This window comes from Rhinopithecus roxellana, chromosome 10 (genome assembly GCF_007565055.1).
Source record: "Rhinopithecus roxellana isolate Shanxi Qingling chromosome 10, ASM756505v1, whole genome shotgun sequence".
Taxonomy (NCBI): Eukaryota; Metazoa; Chordata; class Mammalia; order Primates; family Cercopithecidae; genus Rhinopithecus; species Rhinopithecus roxellana.
Genome location: NC_044558.1, coordinates 9,177,132 through 9,195,447, shown reverse-complemented (window position 1 = coordinate 9,195,447; position 18,316 = coordinate 9,177,132). Strand labels below are relative to the sequence as shown.

General features: G+C 42.2%; 1 protein-coding gene across 2 annotated transcripts in view; it reads right to left on the bottom strand.

Annotated features, from left to right (window-relative positions):
- The window catches only part of ADIPOR2 (adiponectin receptor 2), a 90,980-nt gene that overhangs the window by 39,658 nt on the left and 33,006 nt on the right, over positions 1-18,316 (bottom strand). Inside the window, exon 2 of one of the 2 annotated variants that reach the window (XM_030938864.1) lies at positions 143-330. The exons of the other annotated variant lie outside the window; for it this stretch is intronic. The gene's annotated coding sequence lies outside the window, so the exon portion shown is untranslated. The remainder of the gene's footprint in view (positions 1-142; positions 331-18,316) is intronic. 2 annotated transcript variants of the gene reach the window in all.

Below are 18,316 nucleotides of genomic sequence, written 5' to 3'. Positions count from 1 at the left end.
CTTTATAATAAACCAGTAAACGTAAATAAGTGTTTCCCTGAGTTCTGTGTGCCAGTCCAGCAAATTAATGAACCCAAAGAGGGGGCCATGGGAACCCCAACTTGAAGTTGGTTGGTCAGAAGTTCTGGATGCCCCGACTTACGACTGGTGGGTGTCCTGGGGCAGCAGTCTTGGGTACGGAGCCCTCAACCTGTGGGATCTGACATCAATGACCCGGAGAAAGTGTCGAACTGATCTAGAGGACACTCAAGCTGGTGTCCGCTGCTTGGTGTGTGGGGAAAACAACCCCATGCATGTGATCCCAGAAGTCGTCTTCTGTGTTGATTACTGCTGTGGTATGACGGTAGAGAAAAAACACAGTTTGAGGAGAGTTTTTCCCTAAACACATTTACAAATATCCAAAGCAATTCAATAATGGAAGGATAACCTTTTCAATAAATGGTGCTGAAATAATTGAACATCCATAGGCAAAAAACTTCAAAAAAAAAAACTTCAACCTACAAATTTAGGTCACACTTCATACAAAAATTAACTCAAAATGGATCATGGACTTAAATGTAAAACTCAGGCCAGGTGCAGTGGCTCAGGCCTGTAATCCCAGCACTTTGGGAGGCCGAGGAGGGCGGATCACAAGGTCAGGAGATCAAGACCATCCTGGCTAACATGGTGAAACCCCGTCTCTACTAAAAATACAAAAAATTAGCCAGACGTGGTGGCGGCGCCTGCAGTCCCAGTTACTCGGGAGGCTGAGCCAGGAGAACCGCTTGAAATCCGAGGGTGGAGATTTCAGTGAGCCAAGATCGCGCCACTGCACTCCAGCCTGGGTGACAGAGTGAGACTCCGTCTCAAAAAAAAAAAAAAGTAAAACGCAAAACCATACTTTTATTTTTTAAAGAGTTAACTTTTATTAAAAACACAGGGGAAAATCTAGAGGTAGGTAGAGTTCTGAGACTTAAAGTCAAAAGCACAATCTCTAGCAGGAAAAACTGATAAACTGGGTTTCATCAAAATGAACTTTTCCATGAAAGATCCTGTTAAAGGCCAGGCGTGGTGGCTTACACCTGTAATCCCAACACTTTGGGAGGCCGAGGTGGGTGGATCATGAGGTCAAGAGATCGAGACCATCCTGGCCAACACGGTGAAACCCTGTCTCTCCTAAAAATACAAAAATTAGCTGGGTGCAGTGGCACATGCCTGTAATCCTGGTACTGGGGAGGCTGAGGCAGGAAAATTGCTTGAACCCGAGAGGCAGAGATTGCAGTGAGCCAAGATCACGCCACTGCATTCAACCTGGTGACAGAGCGAGACTCCATCTCAAAAAAAAAAAAAAAAAGAATGATCCTGTTAAACTATATAAAGAACTCTCCAAACTAAACAGCACCAAAAAAAATCCAACCATAAAATGGAAAATAACATGAGCAAACATTTCACCAAAGAGGATAGATATACCAATGGCAAAATCATCATATGGAAAGATGTTCAACACACGTTGGGCATGGTGGCTCACACGTGTAATCCAAGCGCTATGGGAGGATAGCTTGAGGCCAGGAGTTCGAGACCAGCATGGGCAACACAGCAAGACCCCATCTCTTAAAAAAGAAAAACTAAAACAATTAGCCAGGTGGGGGACTGTGGCACACGCCTACAGTCCTAGTTCCTCAGGAGGCTGAGGTGGGAGGATTACCTGATCCCAGGAGTTCTGAGGCTGCAGGGAGCTCTGATCATGCCACTGCACTCCAGCCTTGGCAACAGACAAAATGTAAATTAAAAACACAATGCAATGTTACTACAAACCTAATCAGAATGACTAAAATTTAAGAATGGTAACAACAAGGAGAGTGACTTCTGGCATGAATGACAGTGTAAAGGGTTCCACTGGCTTGTTCCCAAGAGAAACTTGTAAAAACTATTTTTAAAAACCATCAAAAACCTCCGGAAATGGTCCAAAAGGCAAATAGCAAATGAAGAAACATCTACTCAAGAACATATAGAAAATTCAGTAAGAAAGGGAAGAGTCTGTGGTATTTGAACCTCTTTTTTCCTTCCCACTCTCCCCCAGCTCAGAAAAGAAGACTGTACTCTACTGAGGCAGGCAAGAACACAGGGCTCCCTCTGCCCCCAGCACCCAGACAACGGGATTTCTTCTCCAGAGATACAAGACATCAGTACTTCCCATCCTTCCCCAGCTACCTACTGCTGAAGGCTAAGTCCTTCATGAACCCAGTTTAGCAGTGGAGGCACCCTTCTGCCAAACTCCCACTTGTGGAATGAAGGCTCTACCTAGGGCCGGGCACACTGAGAATAATGAAACCCCAATCGTTCTTGACCCTGCTCTTGAGGTGGTGGTTCCGTACTAGGAGGACCCCAGGCTACTGCCTACCTCCCACTGAGCACTCATCTTCTAGAGTGGCATGTCACTCAGAGAGAAACTTGTCATTGTTCCCACTCCCACACCTCTAAAGTCCAAGCTCAGACTGTTTGCCTGGGGTGAGAAGCAGATTAAAAAGCAAAACAAAAACAAAAACAAAAAAACAGCACCTAATCTCTTCCCAAAGACCCTGACTTCATTTGCAACACAGCATGAAGTCAAGGCCTAAAGGTGCTCTAAAGAACAGCAGAGGTAGAAAGGCAATTGGGAAGATAATCAAGATACAGGCAATTAGACAATCAAGATACAGGCTAAACTGTACGTCAGTTTGCAGAAGTGAACCAGGGAATACGGTATCTGGTACAATCAGACCAAAAATTAAACACTGACCTCAGAAACTATTCCTTCAAATGAGTCAGAATTTGGATTATTCTATAGAACATTTTACCCCAGGGCACTGGTTGAAATCAGTCAACTGATTGATTGGAGCAATCAGCCAGCAATTAGTGGAGTTTAACAACTGGGTGTGTTCCAGGAAAGAAAAGGAGAGACCCCTACCAAAAGCACTATCAACCCATCCTAACTGAGGGCATATCCGTAATTACGCCTTCCAGAGGACAGTAGCAGAGCCTGAACACTAAGGAGGAAAACCAACTGCACTAAATGAATCCAGTTAGTCCCTAAACAAAATACCGAGCAAATAACAGTAACAAGCCCTGGAGGAAAAGGAACCAGTGCCCAGAACTGTTATAATGTATTATCTAACATGTTCAGTTTCCAACAAAAAATTATGAGGCATGTAAATAGAAAAGTATAGTCCATCCGCTAAGGGAGCGGAAAGCAGGCAATAAAAAATGATGAGAAACAAGATGTCAAATTTAACAGAAAAGACTTTAACCATTATAAACGTGTTCAGGGAACTAAAGGAAACCATGATTAAAGAACTGAAGGCAGTGGCTCACGCCTGTAATCCCAGCACTTTGGGAGGCCAAGGTGGGTGGATCACGAGGTCAGGAGATTGAGACCATCCTGGCTAACATGGTGAAACACCGTCTCTACTAAAAATACAAAAACTAGCCAGGCATGGTGGTGGAAGCCTGTAGTCCCAGCTACTTGGGAGGCTGAGGCAGGAAAATGGCGTGAACCTGGGAGGCAGAGCTTGCAGTGAGCGAGATCGTGCCACTACACTCCAGCCTGGGCGATAGAGCGAGACTCCGTCTCTAACTAAAAATAAATAAATAAAAAATAAAAGTGAAGGAAAGCATAATGACAATATCACCTCAGATAGAGATCAATGAAGAGACGTAAATTACAAAAAAGAACCAAATGAAACTTATGAAGCTGAAAATTACAATAATGGAAATTTAAAAATAAAGGGGGGGCTCAACAGTAAACTGGAAAATCTTAGACATGTGGGATACCACTAGGCAGAGTTTGGTACTCATTATGGGAGTACCAAAAGGAGAGGAGAAAAAGTAGTAGAGGGGGAAAAAAACATTCAAAGAAATAATGGCGGAAAATTTCACAAATGTATTGAAAGCAATATACCACACATCCAGGAAACTCAATATATTTTAACTAAGAGGAAGGCAAGGACATCCAGACAGATACCTCACAGTAAAAATGTTGAAAGTCAAAGTCAAGGAGAAAAACTTAAGATCAGCAAGAACCAAATGATTTATTATTTTAAAATGGAACCCAGTAAGATTAGCAGCTAAATTCTAAGCAGAAACAATGGCAGACAGAAAACAATGAGATAACATAATCAAAGTGTTCAAATAAAAGAAAAAAAAAAAACCTGTCAACCAATCTTATATCTAGCAAAACTACATTTCAAAACTGAAGGCGAAACAGACCTTCTCAGATTTTAAAAAGCAATAAAACAAAATTTTGTTCCTGGAAGATCCCCCTTAAAAGAAATGCAAAAGCCTGAAAGCAAGTGACCTCAAACAGTAATTCAAATCCACACACCACCCACCACTCCCCAACAAAAAAGAAAGAGTACCCGTAATTATACAAATGTTTACCTTTTGTGTTGATTTTGAAAAATCAATTGTATGAAGTGATATATATATATATATTGCAACCCTTAAGTTTTGGTATGCTGTGTTTTTGTCTTGATATTTTCTAATTTACCTTGTGATTTTTGACCCAATGGTTAAGTGTGTTAATTTCCACATATTTGTGAATTTTCCAGGTCTCGTTCTCACATTTCCACTTTCATTCCATTGTGATTAGAAAAGCCACTTTGTATAATTTCAATCTTTTTAAATTTATTAAGATTAATTTTATGGCATAGTATATGGTCTATCCTGAAGAATGTTCTATGTGCACTTGAGAAAAACAGCTACTGAGTGGAGTGTGGTATACATGTCTGTTAGGCCCAATCGTTTCTAGCAGTGTTAAAGTCTTCTATTTCTTTGTTTTGGTTTGTTTTGTTTTGTTTTTATTTTTGTTTGGGGGGGGTGGAGTTAGTGGGGGAGACAAGGTCTTACTCTGTTGCCCAGATTGAAGTGCAAGGACACGAACACAGTTCATTGCAACCTCAAACTGCTGGGTTCAAGCAATCCTCCCGTCTCAGCCTTCCAAGTAGCTGGGACAACAGGAGTGCAACAACATGCCCAGCTAATTTTTTAATTTTTAGTAGAGACAAGGTCTCACTATTTGTCCAGGCTGGTCTCAAACTCCTGAGCTCCAACAATCCTCCCACCTCAGTCTCGTCAAATGTTAGGATTATAGGTGTGAGCCACCACACTCGGCCTAAGTCCTCTACTTCTAATTAGACTAGATCTTCTGTCTAGTTGTTCTACTCATGATTGAAAGTGGCATATTAAAGTCTCCAATTATTATTTTAGATTTGTCTGTTGCTCCTTTCAATGAGGTATTTGCTTCAGGTTACGTGGAGCTCTGATGTTCAGTGTATACATGTTTATTATAATTGTTGTATCTTCTTGGTGTATCGACTCTTCTATTTAATGCTCTTCCTTGTCTCGTGTAAGAGGGTTTTCTTTGGTTTTTGGTTTTTGTTTTTGAGGCAGTCTTGCTCTGTCACCCAGGCTGGAGTACAATGGTTCGATCTCGGCTCACTGCAACCTCCATCTCCCGGGTTCAAGCGATTCTCCTGCCTCAGCCTCCCGAGTAGCTGGGATTACAGGCACACACCACCATGTCTGGATAATTTTTGTATTTTTAGTAAAGATGAAGTTTTACCTCAAGTGATCCACACGCTTCAGCCTCCCAAAGTGCTGGGATTACAGGCATGAGCCACCATACCCAGCCTCTTATAAGAGTTTATAAGAGTGTTTAAGTAAAAATCTATTTTGTCTGATATTAGCAAACTGTCCCAGCACTCTTTCAGTTACTATTTGCATGTGATAACTTTCAGTCCTTTCACTTTCAACCTATACATGTCCTTAGACCTAAACTAGATCACGTTTTTTAGATCCTGTCATTTTTTTTTTTTTTTTAATCCATCAGGAAGACGAGGAAGGAAACTGGGTAAGTGAAAACAAGCAGAGGAAGAATTATTTTTATTTTACATTCTTTAGTAACTTTTGAATTTTGGACTGCAGGTACAAGGGATCTTCAAAAAGTTCATGTAACATACGTTTTATGAAAAAACTATGCATGAATTTCAAAAAAAATTGCACCAAAATAAGCTGGTACTAACTTGTTATAACACATCTGAACAAGATGTAGTTTGAGGCACTAAGAAAGATAAGACATTAGTTTGAAAAGCACACTAACACAGCAACATGAATTCCGCTAAAACTGAAGCAAGAACAAACATCAAATGTATGGTGAAGTTTGACTGGAAGAATGGTAAAATCACTGGTGCTTTACGAAAAGTTTATAGCAACAATGCCTCTAAGAAATCAGCAGTTTATAAATGGACAATTCACTGTAAGAAGGGACAAGATGATATTGAAGATGAAGCCTGCAGTAGCAGACTATCAACATAAATTTTTTAGGAAAAAATTCATCCCGTTTGTAACCTAAATGTAGAGATCGGATGATTAACAGCACAAACAACAGCCAATACCATAGACATATAAATTCATTCAGCTTACACAAACCTAACAAAAAAATTTAAGTTGAACAAACTTTCTACTTGATGGGTACTAAAACCATTGTGCTCAGATCGGCCACAGACAAAAGCAGTGCTTTCAATGCAAATTTTAAATAAGTTGTATCAAGAGACTGTGGAATTTCTTTGAAAACGTTTAACACAGGAGACATGACTTTACCAGTGTGATCCTGAAGACAAAGAAAAAAACAAAGCAATGGGTACCAAGAGATGAAAGTGATTCAGTTAGAGCAAAAGCAAACCCGTCAAGAGCAAAGGTCATGACAGAAGTTTTTTTGGAATGCTCAAGGAATCTTGTTGACTTTCACCACAACAAGGTTCCTGCTCATTCCTCTCAAATGGGCAATTTTGCTAGGGTTTCAATGGAAAATCACTAGGCATGCACCAAACAGTGCTGATTGGCTCCTTCTGACTTCCTTTGGTTTCCTAATCTTAAAAAAAATGTAAAGGGCACCTATTCTTCTTTAGTTAATAATGTAAAAAACAGACTGCACATATTGATATGGTTAAATTCCCAGGACCCTTACTTCTTTAGGAGTGGGCTAAATGGCTAGCATTATTGCTTACAAAAGTTTCTTGAACTCGATAGAGCTTATATTGAGAATAAAGTTTATATTTTGCATTTTTATCTTTTAATTCCATTTTTCCACAAACTTTCTGAGGTTCCCCTCATATCTATCCAGAGAGAAATATAAAAGGATTTTTTAATTCTAAGGTTAGCAAACAATGAAAATAGTTCTCAACATTAAAATAGTGCTTTTATTACCAGAAAGTATAAGGCAACCATTTAAGAATTTTCAAGTAGGTCAGGTATGGTGGCTCACACCTGTAATCCCAGCACTTTGGGAGGCCAAGGCAGGTGGATCACTTGAGGTCAGGAGTTCAAGATCAGCCTGGTCAACATGGTGAAACCCCATCTCTACAAAAAAATACAAAAATTACCTGGGCGTGGTGATGCACGCCTATAGTCCCAACTACTCAAGGGGCTGAGATAGGAGAACTACTTGAATCCGGGAGGCAAACGTTGCAGTGAGCCAAGGTCATGCCACTGCACTCACTCCAGCCGGGGTGACAGAGCCAAAGACTCTGTCTCGAGAACAAAAATAAAACAAAAAGGCTGGGCGTGGTGGCTCACACCTGCAATCCCAGCACTTTGGGAGGCCGAGGCAGGTGGATTACGATGTCAGGAGATCAAGTCAGATCTTTAACATGAAGAGAGAAATCAACAATAAAGGATTAATTTTTCAACAGTTCAAGATAACTCATGTTAATAACAGTACCTGGAAATTTGAGTCGTACAGGTTTTTTTAAATTTAATATTTTTAGAAATAGGGTCTCGCTCTGGAGTGCAGTGGCACAATCACAGTTCACTGTAACCTTGAATTTCTGGGCCCAAGCAATCCTCCCACCTCAGCCTCCATCCAGAAAAGCTAAGACTACAGGTGTGTGCCACCACAACCAGCTAGTTTTTAATTTCTTGTAGCCCTGGAGTCTCACTCTGTTGCCCAGGCTGGTTTTGAACTACTGGCCTCAAGTGATCCTCCCATCTCAGCCTCCCAAAGTGCTTATAGGCATGAGCTAATGTGTCCAGTATTTTAGAGAATTTAAACTATTGCCTCCAAAGCTACTTGATGTAATTTAGACTCATAGAATTTCTTTTTTTTTTTTTTTAAACGGAGTCTTGCTCTGTTGCCCAGGCTGGAGGGCAGTGGCACAATCTTGGCTCACTGTAACCTCTGTCTCCTGAGTTCAAGGGATTCTCATGCCTCAGCCTCCTGGGTAGCTGGGATTACAAGTGCTCACCACCACGCCCGGATTTTCTTTTTTTTTTTTCTTTTTTTGGTAGAGATGCGGTTTCACCATGCTGGCTAAGCTGGTCTCAAACCCCTGACCTCAAGAGATCCTCTGGCCTTGGCCTCTCAAAGTGCTGGGATTACAGGTGTGAGCAACCACACCCGGCCCTCGAGACTCATAAAATTTCTTATATAAGCAAAATTTTGAATGTTTCCCCAAGCGCTGTAGTTTGCAAATCTCTCTAGGAGGATTGTTACATTCTCCCTTAATAAGAGAGTGGTATAACTAAACCCAGCAACTCCCAAGTCTTCACAAACAAAACAATAAAATCGAAAAGTAAAAACATTTGATCCTGAAGTAAAGAAGTAAATCCTGAATCCTGAAGTAAAGAAGGCTGCTATCACACTTGCCTTGCTTTTCTATTCAGTCAGCCCTCTGTATCCATGGGTTCTGCACCTGTGGATTCAACCAACCACAGATGGAAACTATCCAGATTTTTAAAATTACATCTATTCTGAACATGTAGACTTTTTTCTCTAAACAATACAGTATAACAACTATTTACAAAGCATTTACATTGTATTAGGTACTACAAGTAATCTAAATATGATTTACAATATACAGGAAGATGTGCATAGGTTATATGCAAACACTATGCCATTCTCTATCAGGAACTTGAGCATTCACAGATTTTGGTATCCATGGGAGGTCCTGGAACCAATCCCCCATGGATACCAAGGGATGACTGTATTCTACTCAGAACTTAGAACTACTGTGTATCTATAAATGCTCTCGCTCTTTCAAAATTAGCCATCTAGTGGTTACCTGCCTTATGGATGGGGAATAAAGCTCAGAGGTAGATTTCTAAACACAGAAAAAAGTGGCAGCCAGGCAAAGTGGCTCACGCCTGTAATCCCAGCACTTTGGGAAGCCTAGGTGGGCAGATGGCTTGAGCCCAGGAGTTCAAGACCAGCCTGGGCAACATGGCAAGACCCCGTCTCTACAAAAAATACAAAAATAAGCCAGGCATGGTGGTGTGCACCCACAGTTCCAACTACTCAGGACGCTGAGGTGGGAGGATCGCTTAAGCTTGAGAGTTCAAAGCTGCAGGGAGCTGTGACCGCACCACTGCACTTCAGCCTGGCGGAGAACAAGATGCTATCTTTGAAAAACAGAGAGAGAAAAGTGACAAAAAACAGACCCTGGCTCTCACAATTCTCTGACTCCTCACTGGGAGTTCAACAATCATAAGATTTTCTTTTTTTTTTTTTTTTTTTTTAACTTTTCAGTCAAGTCCAGCCAAGAGGTAATAAAATTCTTTGTGAAAGAGTTCAAATTTTCAAGAAGACACTCAACCTATTCCATTCATCTTTAGCTAACATTATTTTATGTAACATATCTACTTTCACAAAGTCTGGTCCATTTTTCAAAATGATTTACCTAGGAAAAAAGAACTCTAGCACTAAAGAAAATCACTTAATTGCATGCATAGTCAGTCATTCCATCAAACCTGACATTTGTTATTTTGTAATACTCTCCAGGGCTTTTTCATTCCAAACAGGTTATCTGTCCCAAAGGTATTTTCTTTTTTTTTTTTTGAGACGGAGTCTCGCTCTGTCGCCCAGACTGGGGTGCAGTGGCCGGATCTCAGCTCACTGCAAGCTCCGCCTCCCGGGTTCATGCCATTCTCCTGCCTCAGCCTCCCGAGTAGCTGGGACTACAGACGCCCGCCACCTCACCCGGCTAGTTTTTTGTATTTTTTTAGTAGAGACGGGGTTTCACCGTGTTAGCCAGGGTGGTCTCGATCTCCTGACCTCGTGATCCGCCCGTGTCGGCCTCCCAAAGGGATTACAGACTTGAGCCACCGCGCCCGGCCGCCCAAAGGCATTTTCTATGGCAAACTATGAATTCCCCACTGGTTTTCTAGTAGTTATAAGCCTGTAAGTTGAACATAATTAAACCATAACATTGTTTACCTGCCTTCTGTTTTCCTATTTAATGATTGAAGGCTTTTTTCCTTTCCAAATTATATTCTATAACTTGCTGCTGCAGCAATCATCTATCTGATTTGCTAACACTATAGGTTCACTTGCTACAGTGGACAGTATTACACAACATTATTGTCAAAGATATTCTTCCCTCTTCCTAAGCCCCCATACTTAATCAATTAGTAAATAATACATGGATCTTATCTCCCAAAATCTCTCTCAAATTATTTCCCTTTCTTTTCCTCTTCCCTGACACTATCTTAGCTAAACCACCAGTATCTCTGACCTACAATATTTTGATAATCCCAAACAGGCCTCCCTATCTTCTACTCTCATACCTGCAGTTTCTTCTCTTTATTTTGCAGCCAAAGTGCTCTTTCAAACAGAAAAATTATGTCACTCCCCTGCTAAAATTCCTCCAGATTTTATTCCTTGTGCAAAAGGAGTCCAAATCTTTACCATAATTCCCACAAGGCCCTTAATGATTTTGCCCCACCAAGCTCTCCAACCTCAACTTACAAAGCTCCCCAATTGACTCACTCTTCTTTTAATCCTTTTCCATACCAATCTTGGTCAACATCAGGCCCTAGAAACATGCCTGGGAACTTAACCAGCCAGCTATCCCTTACCATTTCAGCTCCCAGGTAAAAGGTCACCTTTTCAGGAAGCCCTTAACTGATCACCCTTCACACTAGTCATTCTAACACTTTACACTGTTTAATTTCCTACATAGTCCTTACCACTCTCTCAAATTATTTATTTTCCTTTTAATTATCTGTCTTTCTCAACTAAACCACCAGCCTCTTAAGTGTCAAATCTTGTTTGTCTTGTTCATTATACGTATCTAAAACAGGATCTGTCACATAGTACACACACATCCATATGTAAAAGAGGATCTGTCACACAGTACACACCCTCAAGATCTGCTTAATGCATAAACAAATGAAGTTTCTATCAGAAATTTCTTGGTGCTGTGCACTGACTGTAGCCTCTCAAAATTCATATGTTGGCCGGGCGCGGTGGCTCAAGCCTGTAATCCCAGCACTTTGGGAGGCCGAGGCGGACGGATCACAAGGTCAGGAGGTCGAGACCATCCTGGCTAACATGGTGAAACCCCGTCTCCACTTAAAAAATACAAAAAATTAGCCGGGCGAGATGGCGGGCGCCTGTAGTCCCAGCTACTCGGGAGGCTGAGGCAGGAGAATGGCGTGGACCCGGGAGGCGGAGCTTGCAGTGAGCCGAGATCGAGCCACTGCACTCCAGCCTGGGCGACAAAGCAAGACTCCTTCTCAAAAAAAATAAATAAATAAACTTTAATACTCCTAATAGAGATTATAGTTATGTGAGGTCCTAGGGGGCACATCTAATTATCTCTCGAGATGCCTAAGAATTCCCCCAGCTAACCAAATTAGCTTGAAATGTAAATGAGAATCACATCTCATGTTCAAGAGTGACAACATAATGTAATATTGTTGTAACAGTCACTTAAATGATATATTAACACTTTTCTCTCACCTTTTTTGTGTGTGTTCCCTTCCAGTATGCCTTCGTTCTTGGCTAAGGATCACGAAATGATTAAACAGTACCACTAAATAGGGTGCAATCTTATCCTGCAAGTTCATTCATTCACTAATTTGTTTAAGCAACAAAATTTACTATGTGCCAAGTTTTGTGCTTTTCCCTGCTTTCTTACTGCCCAGTATTACCAAATAACAACTGATTATATACATGACATTTCTCTCTCCTAAGAAACAAACAAAAGAGACAGAACGTAAAGCAAAATACAGGAAATTAAGAGGGGCTTTTGGGGAATCAAAACTAGTTCATTAACTGATGCCACTATTAGGGATAGGATAAGAAAATAATTAGAAGTTACCAAAAACAAAAACAAAACAAAACTGGCTGAGCTCATTGGCTCATGCCTGGAATCCCAACACTCTGGGAGATCAAGGCAGGAGAATCACTTGAGCCCAGAAGTTTGAGACCCACTTGGGCAATGCAGTAAGATCCTGTTTCTAAAAAAAAAAAAAAATTTAAAAAATTTTAATATAGCCGGGCGCGGTGGCTCAAGCCTGTAATCCCAGCACTTTGGGAGGCCGAGACGGGCAGATCACGAGGTCAGGAGATCGAGACCATCCTGGCTAACACAGTGAAACCCCGTCTCTACTAAAAATACAAAAAACTAGCCGGGCGAGGTGGCGGGCGCCTATAGTCCCAGCTACTCGGGAGGCTGAGGCAGGAGAATGGCGTGAACCCGGGAGGCGGAGCTTGCAGTGAGCTGAGATCCGGCCACTGCACTCCAGCCCGGGCGACAGAACGAGACTCCGTCTCAAAAAAAAAAAAAAAAAAAAAAAAAAAAAAAAAAATTTAATAAATATATTATTTTTTAAAAGCTTTATAAGATATATCCCTTCCTATGGCTATCATTCCTTAAAGTCCCAATGAAACAGAAGGCTCCCTAATATTTAATAAATTTTAAACTATATTCTTTAACAATAAAAAATTATGACAAGTCAAGAAAGTCTAGAAATATTTCCTTTCTCCAAAAACTAAATAACACAAAAAAATACACAAAAGTCAGTATTCCAATATTGATTACAATATAATTCTAGGAATGAAGAAATTAACCTCAGTCCTGATAGCTTCCAGCATATTCCAGTAAGAATGGGGAAGACCAACAGTCTTGAGGTGCCATATCATTACCTATGATGATGCTCTACTGACAAAACAAAGTTTACAAAGGGAAACTATGGGTAGAGGGGGAAAAAAGATTTAAAGCACACAGAACCAAAGTATTAACAATGAACTGTCCCGTTGTACTCGGACAAATGACTGTCTTGTTTAAAAAAAAAAAAGAAAAGAAAGTGCAGAACTAGGAAAAGTATTTGGAACTGGCTTTACTTTGTTTACTTTAGATTTTTAAGAGTAAAAGAGAGTCAAGATGGAAGATGGAAAGACCAGACTATCAATACCTGTAAATTAGAAGAGCTCATTTTTATTCTACTAACACAGAAAATTTTCACTGGCCAAAATTCTATGAATCCTGTATTGTATCATGCAGACCTTTCTATTTTTTTTTTCTTTAAGACGGAGTCTCGCCCTGTCGCCCAGCCTAGAGTGCATTGGCACCGTCTCAGCTCATTGCAACCTCTGCCTCCCAGGTTCAAGCAATTCTCCTGCCTCAGCCTCTGGAGTAGCTGGGATTACAGGCACCCACCACCACGCCCGGCTAATTTTTTGTATCTTTAGTAGAGACGGGGTTTCACCATATTGGCCAAGCTGGTCTGGAACTCCTGACCTCAGGTGATCCGCCCACCTCAGCCTCTCAAAGTGCTGGGATTACAGGCGTGAGCCACTGGGCCCGGCCGTGTTAAGATTTTTTTTTTAAAAGCTCTGCATGAGGCCAGGCATGGTTGTTTACGCCTGTAATCCAGCACTTTGGGATACCGAGGTGGGCGGGCGGATCTGAGGTCAGGAGTTCCAGAGTAGCCTGGTCAACATGGTGAAACCCCATCTCTACTAAAAATACAAAAATTAGCCGGGCATAGTGGCAGGCACCTAAAATCCCAGCTACTCGGGAGGCTGAGGCAGGAGAATCGCTTGAACCTGGGAGGTGGAGGTTGCAGTGAGCTGAGATTGCGCCACTGCACTCTAGCCCAAGGGACAAGAGCGAGACTTCATCTCGAAGAAAAAAAAAAAATCTAACACAAACAGAAAACAGCTGGTAGGAAGGAACAAGTAACTAGAAAGCGTTCTGAGCCCATAAATAGATGTGGAAATCTACACAAATTTGACCAATACATTTTCAACAAGTAGGGGAGCTCAGTTGTCCCTCAATATCTCTGGGTAGCTAGGAAATGACAATGAGGAAAGAAAGAAAATACATGTGAGTTTTCAATTCCTAAACCTCCTCAGTTACAAAGTCCCTCCCACTAATATCCTTTTTTTTTTTTTTTGTGAAGTGTTCCTGTGTGCATGGGCATCTGGAGTTCGGCCTGTGGGGGACTGCTCCCCCAAGATGTTGGGGGTCTTTCCAGGAGAGTGGTGAGTTCGGAAGTTGCCCTGGTGCGTAGGAAGAGAATACCCCAAGGGGCTATTGAAAGGGCCTTGGGTAGGTAAGAATGGGATAGAAACATTCTGGTGCAGAGGGACAGCCGACCAAGGGTTTCAATTCTTGGAATACACTGAGGCTCAGGTACTGCTGCTCTGGGAGAGGCAGGGGCTGTGGATGCCAGGGAGCACATGCGGCTTCAGATTCCTCTGGAGGGTGGGGATGAGGGAGGCCATGGAAGACTTCTGGAGAGACCAGAGTGGTCTTTAATTAATAAAGAATATTTAATTAATAATTATACATGCAATGAGTGAATGATTATACATGCAATGTTTATTGGAAAAAGATACTCAAACATACTATACACCCCACTACATTTCACTTTAAAAAGTATGTTCTCACAAACTAATGTATGCTTAGGCACAAAATGACTTATTTCAAAATTTTGCTAAGGCTGTCTTCCCCTTGACAATAATAAAGTCTAATCTATAGACAATCGAATAAAAAACTGTGAAAGAACAGAAATATAGTAGACACCTGACCTACATGCTCTAAGAGCAGAGACTCAGGAATCACTAATTCTGCCTAAAAGAAATGGTGAAGGTTTTATAGGAGTTAATATTTGAGCTGGACATTAACCAATGAGTTGGAGTTTGCCAACTAAAGAAAAGGTATTCTGTGCAAAGAATGTAGAATATGCAGGACAAAGAGTGTCAGTTCTGTTCAGAAATGAGAGCATAAAGGATAGATTCAAGATATACTCAAGAGAAGCAATATTTGAATGACTGAATGAGGGTCAATGAAACAGAGAAAGAAGATGACTCAGGGTTTTTCCTTAGGCAGCTGGGAACATAGCAATGCCATTTGCTGAGATGAAAAGATCATAAAGAACGGAAGCAAATTCAAAGTGGAACAATAATGAGTTTCTTTTTGGAAATGGAGTATGAAATGACAGAAATGTTCCGATGGCACTAGGAAACACAAATTTAAATTCAGGAAAGAGAATGAACTTGAAAATAGAACTATTACTAGCATAAAAAGTGACACTAGCATAGTTACTGGCAAAACAGTGGATAAAATTCTTCAAAAAAAAAAAAAAGCTATACAAAGGAGTGAGGACAAGCAAGGATGACTGTGAAGAATTCTGAGGCTGGGCGCGGTGGCTCAAGCCTGTAATCCCAGCACTTTGGGAGGCCGAGACGGGTGGATCGTGAGGTCAGGAGATCGAGACCATCCTGGCTAACACTGTGAAACCCCGTCTCCACTAAAAAATACAAAAACTAGCCGGGCGAGGTGGCGGCGCCTGTAGTCCCAGCTACTCGGGAGGCTGAGGCAGGAGAATGGCGTGAACCCGGGAGGCGGAGCTTGCAGTGAGCTGAGATCCGGCCACTGCACTCCAGCCCGGGCGACAGAGCCAGACTCCGTCTCAAAAAAAAAAAAAAAAGAATTCTGAAACACACAAAGTATTAGATGATTAAGTTAGGGTGAGAACCCAGATCTCTTTACTCTCAGTCAAACATAGTCACACCAGGTTGCCTTCCTAATGGGAAAGCTATGGAAAATTTAAAATCCCAACTCAGCCAGGGGTGGTGGCTCACGCCTGTAATCCCAGCACTTTGGGAGGCCGATGCTGGCAGATCACCTGAGGTCAGGAGTTCGAGACCAGCCTGGCCAAGATGGTGAAACCCCATCTCTACTAAAAATACAAAAATTAGCTGACTGTGGTGGCATGCGCCTATAATCCCAGCTACTCAGAAGGGTGAGGCAGGAGAATCCCTTGAACCCAGGAAGCGGAGGTTGCAGTGAGCCAAGATGGTGCCATTGCACTCCAGCCTGGGCGACAAGAGTGAAACACTGTCTCAAAAAAAAAAAAAAAAAAGAAAGTTTGGGGTATGTGGATGTTTCTGATGTTGAACAATAAAATGTAGGCTGAAAAAAATCTGTTTACAGTTTTATACTGCTGTATTGTGTATAGCTTCTCTTTCATAATGACACTTGGGACTGTGATGGTATTGAGTGACTCTTAATAGTCTGCTCCCAGGAATAATATAATAACTAGTAATACATAACAGCTGTTCAATCATCATCTGTTAAATGAATGAATGAATACTAAAGGAGGCAGAAAAGGGAGTGAGTTAGTAAAAATTAGCCAGGCGTGGTGGTGCACACCTGTAGTATCAGCTACTTGGGAGGCTGAGATCACTTGAGTGATCTCAAGGGAGGATCACTTGAGTCCAGGAAGTCAAGGCTACAGTGAGCCATGATTGTGCCACTGCATTCCAGCCTGGGCGACAGTGAGACCCTGTCACCAAAAAATCAAAACAAAACTAAAAATTAGCTGGGCCTTGTCCTGACCTGCAGGACAGTCGAACAGACCCTGGAAGGGGGAGTGGGAATGGATGAGACAAGAAAACACGAGAAATGGAGACAAGACAAATAGCCTGATCAAGTTTTGTTTAATGGTGGCGGTGCAATGCCTTATATAGGCTGGCAGAGGAAGAGGTTGGGCCAGGGCGGTGACAGGAGGCTGGGTTTACTCAAATTACAATTGCGCATGCGCCGAGGGTTTATAATTCTCCCGGACGCCGGATCGCGCCTGCGACGTAGGTTGCGTATCTTCCTGGGCGGGAAAAAGTTTGCGCACGCGCAGGAAAGGCTTGCGCGCGCGGCAACAGTTTAGGCGCGCGCGGGAAAGGTTAGCGCCTGCCCGGGAAAGGTTTGTAATGAAGAACCCGGAAATGTGCCATCTTGTCTCCGCTTTGTGGAGATCAAGCAACAGAGGTCGGCTAATTCCGGGCCTCATGGCTCCGGACAGGGCCTGATGGTGTAGTAAAATACACATAACATACAATGTACCATCTAAATTATTTTTAAGTGCACAGTTCAATGTTACTGAGTACATTTATATTGTTGTGTGACCATTACAACCATCTATCTCTAGAACTCTACAACTTGCAAAACTGAAACTAAACCCGTTAAACAGTAACTCTGCATTCCCTCTCCCCTCAGCCCCTGGTAACCACCATTCTACTGTCTGTCTCTGTGATGTGTACTACTCTAAGCACCTCATTAAAGTGGAATCAGACAGTGTTTGTCTTCTTGTGACTGGTTTGACTGGCCAGTTTCACTTAGCGTATTGTTCTCAAGATCCATCCAGTTCGTAGCATGTCAGAATTTCTTTCCTTTTTTTTTTTTTTGAGACGGAGTTTCGCTCTGTCACCCAGGCTGGAGTGCAGTGGCCGGATCTCAGCTCACTGCAAGCTCCGCCTCCCGGGTTCATGCCATTCTGTCTCAGCCTCCCAAGTAGCTGGGACTACAGGCGCCCGCCTCGTCGCCCGGCTGGTTTTTTGTATTTTTTAGTAGAGACGGGATTTCACCGTATTAGCCAGGCTGGTCTCGATCTCCTGACCTCGTGATCCACCCGTCTCGGCCTCCCAAAGTGCTGGGATTACAGGCTTGAGCCACCGCGCCCGGCTCTTTCCTTTCAAAGATGAAATAAGATTCCATTTTGTGGCTGAGTGCGGTGGCTCACACCTGTAATCCCAGTGCTTTGGGAGGCCAAGGCAGGTGGATCACGAGGTCAGGAGTTCGAGACCAGCCTAGCCAACATACTGAAACCCCCATCTCTACTAAAAATACAAAAAATTAGCTGGGCATGGTGGTGGGCACCTTAATCCCAGCTACTAGGGAGGCTGAGGCAGGAGAATCGCTTGAACCAGGGAGGCAGAAGTTATGGTGAGCCAAGATCACGCCATTGCACTCCAGCCCAGGCAACAGTGCAAGACTCCGTCTCAAAAAAAAAAAAAAGATTCCACTTTGTATGTATACTGGTAACATTTTGCTTATCTGTTCCTCCATTTGTGGACAGCTGGACTACTTCCAGGGTTTAGCTGTTGTCAATAATGCTGCTACGAGCATGGGTGTACAAATACCCCTTCAAGACCCTGCTTTCAGTTCTTTTGAGTATATACCCAGAAGTAGAATTGCTGGATCATAGGGCAATTCTATTTAAGGACTCACCTTACTGT